Source organism: Leptodactylus fuscus, chromosome 3, assembly GCF_031893055.1.
Source record: "Leptodactylus fuscus isolate aLepFus1 chromosome 3, aLepFus1.hap2, whole genome shotgun sequence".
Lineage (NCBI taxonomy): Eukaryota > Metazoa > Chordata > Amphibia > Anura > Leptodactylidae > Leptodactylus > Leptodactylus fuscus.
Window position 1 is genome coordinate 234,223,429 of NC_134267.1, and position 6,000 is coordinate 234,229,428.

Below are 6,000 nucleotides of genomic sequence, written 5' to 3' on the forward strand. Positions count from 1 at the left end.
ACTGGACCCCCCGACCAAAACCGGATGGCTAAATGAAAACCAGGACCAAAGAGGTAAGTCAATGAAAACCTATGAAAATCCAATCTTAAGCAAATGCAACTAATCAATAAAAAAATGAAAGATCAGTACGAAAATTCATGCCTTTTGGAAACCTAGTTTTTAAACAGAAAATCCAATAGGCTTCTCGTTTTAATAATAAACGCTGCCAGTCACCTCCCCGTTGTGGTCGATTGACTAATTCTATGCCACAGAATTTTAAGGATTTGATGTTACCCTGATGAATATCTGTGAAGTGTCTAGAGGCTCCAGATTTACCTACTTTATCCAAATTATATATGTCTCTTACATGTTCTACTATTCTTTGTTTTAATGGCCGAATAGTACACCCAACGTATTGGAATCTACACTGTTCACAATAAATAATGTACACTACATGATCTGTATTGCAGTTAATGAAAGAGTTGATATTATAGATTTTCGTACTATAATATCCTGAAAAACTTTTGGTTTTTTTAGCCAGTTGACAGACATTGCATCTGACACCACCACAACAAAAAAATCCTTTATAATTATGTAGTTGTTCTGTGTTATTATTAGATATATAATGACTGGGGGAAATTCTACTTCCAAGTGTTCTCCCTTTTTTTGCAACGAAGTTGCATCCCTTCTTGATGATGCCATTAAGAACATCATCTTGTTGTAAGATGTTTAAATTTCTTTTAATGATGTTAACTATGTCGTTATATTGATTGCTAAATGGGGTGGAAAAGAAAAGTTCCCCTGATTTGTCATTATTTAAAGAATTTTTTTCGTGTAACAAAGATGTTCTGTTTTTATTGTGAACAATTCTTTTAGCTCGATCTAAATTCCATCTCGGATAACCTCGTTGGGTTAATCTGGTACAAATATTGTTTGATTCCAGTTCATAGTCTGAATTTTTAGTACAATTTCGTTTAGCTCTAGTCAGCTCTCCTATTGGTATGGCCTTTATTGTGTGGGCCGGATGGCAGCTATTTGCATGTAAAGTAGTATTGCCTGCATTGATTTTCCTAAAGAGTTTCGATATAACACATCTATTGACAGGGTCCCCCATAAGAGTTACATCCAAAAAATCAATCTGATGATCATTGAAACAAGATGTAAATTTCAAGTTACAATTATTACTATTTAAATAGTCGGTGAAGGAGGAGAATTTTGACGCTTCCCCCGACCACACAAGTAGTACGTCGTCTATATAACGACCATAAAATTGTATATCATCTTTGAAAGGATTATTGGGTGTATGTACATATTTCTCCTCAAACCATGCCATTGTGAGATTTGCGAGGCTGGGTGAAAATTTGGCTCCCATGGGGACTCCCTGCAACTGGAGATAATAAGTGTCATCGAACATAAAGAAGTTATGTTTTAAAAGATAATCCATAACTTCAATAATATATTCATTTAGATCTTCCGACAATTTAGAATATTTATAAAGATGATAACCTAGAGCTTCTAGGGCTATATGATGAGGTATACTGGAGTATAATGATATTACATCGCAAGATGACCACTTGTATTCTGGCTTCCATATGAATTTTTCAAATATACCTAACAGATCTTTGGTATCTTTAATAAAGCCTGGGACTCTAACAGTTAAAGGCTGCAGGATGGAATCCATCCATGCCCCCAGTCGTTCGTTCAAAGATCCGATACCCGCAATTATGGGTCTGAGTGGTGGAGGTAGTATGTTTTTATGCACTTTTGGGAGACCATGGAAAATTGGCGTTACCGGATTTTTCACCATTAAATAATCGGCTTCTTTTTCACTGAAAAAACCTGCACTAACACCCTCTGTTAACAATCGAGATAATTTGTTGTAACACACTTTGGTGGGATCTTGGTCTAATTTTTTATAAGTTGTTGAATCCTGTAAAATATCCAATACACTTGTTTCATAATCTTTTTTGTTTAGTACCACTATCAAACCCCCTTTGTCCGCCTGTTTAATAATCAGATTAGTGTTAGATTCTAATTCCTTGAGACAATTCTTCTCAGATATAGAAAGATTGTGTTTATTATGTTGGATAGTCTCGGATAATTCACTAAGTTCTTTTTCTATTCTGATTTGGAATTGCTCTATTGCAGGGACTCTAGAGGTTAAAGGATAGTAGTCTGGATTGTTAATTGTAACTGGAACTTTTTCGATATATCTGTCGTGAGTGGCTTTGTTGTCTAATGAAGCAAGTTCATTCAGACATATTTGTTCTTTAAATGAAAGATTTTTATATTCATTAACCACTTCAATGTCTGCTGTGTTATATAATGCATGATTATTCTGACCTTGCATAAAGAAGTGCCTTTTAACCGTAATTGCTCTTACAAATTTATTCACATCCAGGAGAGTATAGAATAGGTTAAAGTTTTCTGAAGGCACAAAACCTAAACCCTTACTTAATAATCTATAACACGTTTCAGACAATTTAAAGTTAGACAAATTAAGTACACTAGAGCTAGATGCAGTTAGATTTATTGAACGAATATTATCAGAGGACTGAGCAAGATTGTCTAAAGTCTCTACGTTTTCCGAGAGCTGCGGGTAAGATATTCTTTTCTTGTGTTTGCGCCCCCCGCGATGTTTTTTCCTCTTTGGGTTGTTGAATGTGATGTTCCCGGTGTATTCTCCCGAGAAGATAAAAAAGAGGATGATGAATCCGTATCAGTTATATCCAATTCTCTCTCGGAAGAACTGAATGAAACTCTTCTTGTAATGACAAATCAGGGGAACTTTTCTTTTCCACCCCATTTAGCAATCAATATAACGACATAGTTAACATCATTAAAAGAAATTTAAACATCTTACAACAAGATGATGTTCTTAATGGCATCATCAAGAAGGGATGCAACTTCGTTGCAAAAAAAGGGAGAACACTTGGAAGTAGAATTTCCCCCAGTCATTATATATCTAATAATAACACAGAACAACTACATAATTATAAAGGATTTTTTTGTTGTGGTGGTGTCAGATGCAATGTCTGTCAACTGGCTAAAAAAACCAAAAGTTTTTCAGGATATTATAGTACGAAAATCTATAATATCAACTCTTTCATTAACTGCAATACAGATCATGTAGTGTACATTATTTATTGTGAACAGTGTAGATTCCAATACGTTGGGTGTACTATTCGGCCATTAAAACAAAGAATAGTAGAACATGTAAGAGACATATATAATTTGGATAAAGTAGGTAAATCTGGAGCCTCTAGACACTTCACAGATATTCATCAGGGTAACATCAAATCCTTAAAATTCTGTGGCATAGAATTAGTCAATCGACCACAACGGGGAGGTGACTGGCAGCGTTTATTATTAAAACGAGAAGCCTATTGGATTTTCTGTTTAAAAACTAGGTTTCCAAAAGGCATGAATTTTCGTACTGATCTTTCATTTTTTTATTGATTAGTTGCATTTGCTTAAGATTGGATTTTCATAGGTTTTCATTGACTTACCTCTTTGGTCCTGGTTTTCATTTAGCCATCCGGTTTTGGTCGGGGGGTCCAGTGGGGGACAGATCCTAGATCTTTGATGTAGAGCATCCTTTCTATAGCACATGCGCGTCGGATGAGATGCGCATGTGCTTAAGTTCCCCATAAATTTAAAAACTTCATATGTATATTGCTTGCACGAGTGGAAGAGAATGTGTGCATGCGTGTCGGTGGTGATGCGCATGCGCGCAGGCTCTACAATAAGTGCTAGACTTGGTGCGCATGCGTGTTTGTTGCATACTATGTGTAGAATGGGGACCATGCGCATGCGTGTTGGGATGGATGGATGTGCGTCCTGGATTCGGTGCGCATGCGCACGAATGATGTATTATGTATTTAGCCGTGTGTACATGTGACGTCGGCAGGCTTTGGCGGTTTGAACGTGGATTCCCGGCTGTACTATATAGACATGTACGTGCATCCCTTTTTTTCTGAGAACTATTATACACCTTGTTGTGTAAGTATGCATGCATATATAATATCCTTTGGAAAGATATAGGTATAAGGCTGGGGTTGTTCGTTTTGTATTTCGCATTTTGTCCTTTGAACATGTTTATGCCATTTATGACATTTATGACATCTGTGTGTATACATTTATTATTCACTCTTTATATTCTTTTTTAGTCTTTATTGACACAACCAGTGGTACTTTCATTATTGAATTTATGTTTTTTGAGTATTGAATGTGGTTATATGTATTGTCCGTAACAAGCCTATATGTCAGGTGTAGCTATTCCTAATTGATTAACGGACACCTTGTCTTTGCACAGACAAAAAGACTTCCGGTATGGAATGATTGTTTTTAACACACATATATATATACATGTGTTTGCGTGCACTCACATAGAAACCATGACTAAGGGGTAAAAGACCCTGAAACGCGTCGGTTTTTTCATTCTTCCATCCGGTTTGTGCCTTATATATGTTGTATATACGTGATTTTAAAGGAGCACGTCTCCAAAATAAAATTCTTACTTTTATATAACAAGAAATTTCTGGAGTGCTGGATATCTACGTATTGCCATTGAAGTCCGATATTTGGATGAGCCTGTTTCATATTCCAGGCAGCGCGGCGAGCGCTCAGGCCGGGGGCCAGCTTTTTGTTCTCTGATGCTTTCAAAAATAAACTCTTATGTCATGGGTATCGACGAGACGCGCCATGGAAGGAAGTTGTGATAACGGATCAGCTCGTCCCTGCAATGCAGATAACTAATGTAACTAAGGTCAGGCGGAGAGCGCAACGTCTTATCACCGGGCCGAGGCATCCACAACAAATAATAGACTATTATATTACAAGTACACAGCACCCTCTCCCTGCTGGCCACAGAGGAGCGCTCCACGGCCGTCTCCATCTGGTGATGTGCTTGTGAGCGTATGAAGGCCCTAAGGGGCTCAGCCTGGCATTGGGGCGCTGTAGGGCCGGGCCTGCCCTATTGCCCGTCCTGCGCATGCGGTAGTAGAGCACGGTATGGTTTGGTTTTTTTAAATGTCATTGGAGCAATGAAAATATTGGCTACAAAAGTATCCACACCCTTGTTATTTTTACCAAAAATTGGGACCAAACCCTAAAAGGAAGTGCGGGAAATTTCTTTCTAATCCTTGTATTTGATCCCAGGTTTGGAGTTAAAAAAAAAAATCCAAGCAAATGATTTGCAGCTGCCGATAGAACTTCACAGCGTTCCTGCAGATCTGTCGGACGCGCGGGGTCATACTGTGAGCACAGAAGTGAGGGCGGTGGTGTAGAAAATGGAGCCCTGGGCGAGAAGAAAAGTAGGCATTTCATGTGGCTAATCATACTCCTATAATTCCATACCACACCAAATAATACTGCAATATGGTGCTCAAGTAGGGCCTGTCGTTTCAGCAAACTTTCCGTAAATCATAAGTACGGGAGATTCTTTTTCTTCCCCCGCTCTCTTTGGTAAACTGACTTTCACTGTGAAAACCTCCGCTAGATCTGTCTCTAGACAAACAACAGGGCACGTGACTTAGATGACTATAGAAGTCTATGGAGGAGGACGGAGGAGTGAACAGAAGAAAAACAGGCTAAGGGTGCATGCACACTACGTAACGCCGGGCGTGTATCACAGCCGTACATGCCGGCGTTACGGCAGACTGCCGAACACTTCCCATTCACTTCAATGGGAGCGCTCGTAAACGCCGCTGTTACGAGCGCTTCCATTGAAGTGAATGGGAAGTGTTCGACAGTCTGCCGTAACGCCGGCGCGTACGGCTGTGATACACTCCCGGCGTTACTCCGTGTGAATGCCCCCTTAGGTTGATGCTGGAGCCAAATAGGAGCTTTATATCACAACCACAAACCCCACATCAGTACAAGTCAGTACTTCGGTGTATATGTCCTGCATGGATTTGTGTCGGTTTCTGATGAATCTGCTCTGCCTCGGTTTACTGTGCGCAGTATATGGCGGCTCAGGGAGAACTATAGATAAGAGAACTGCAGAATACAAGTCGTATA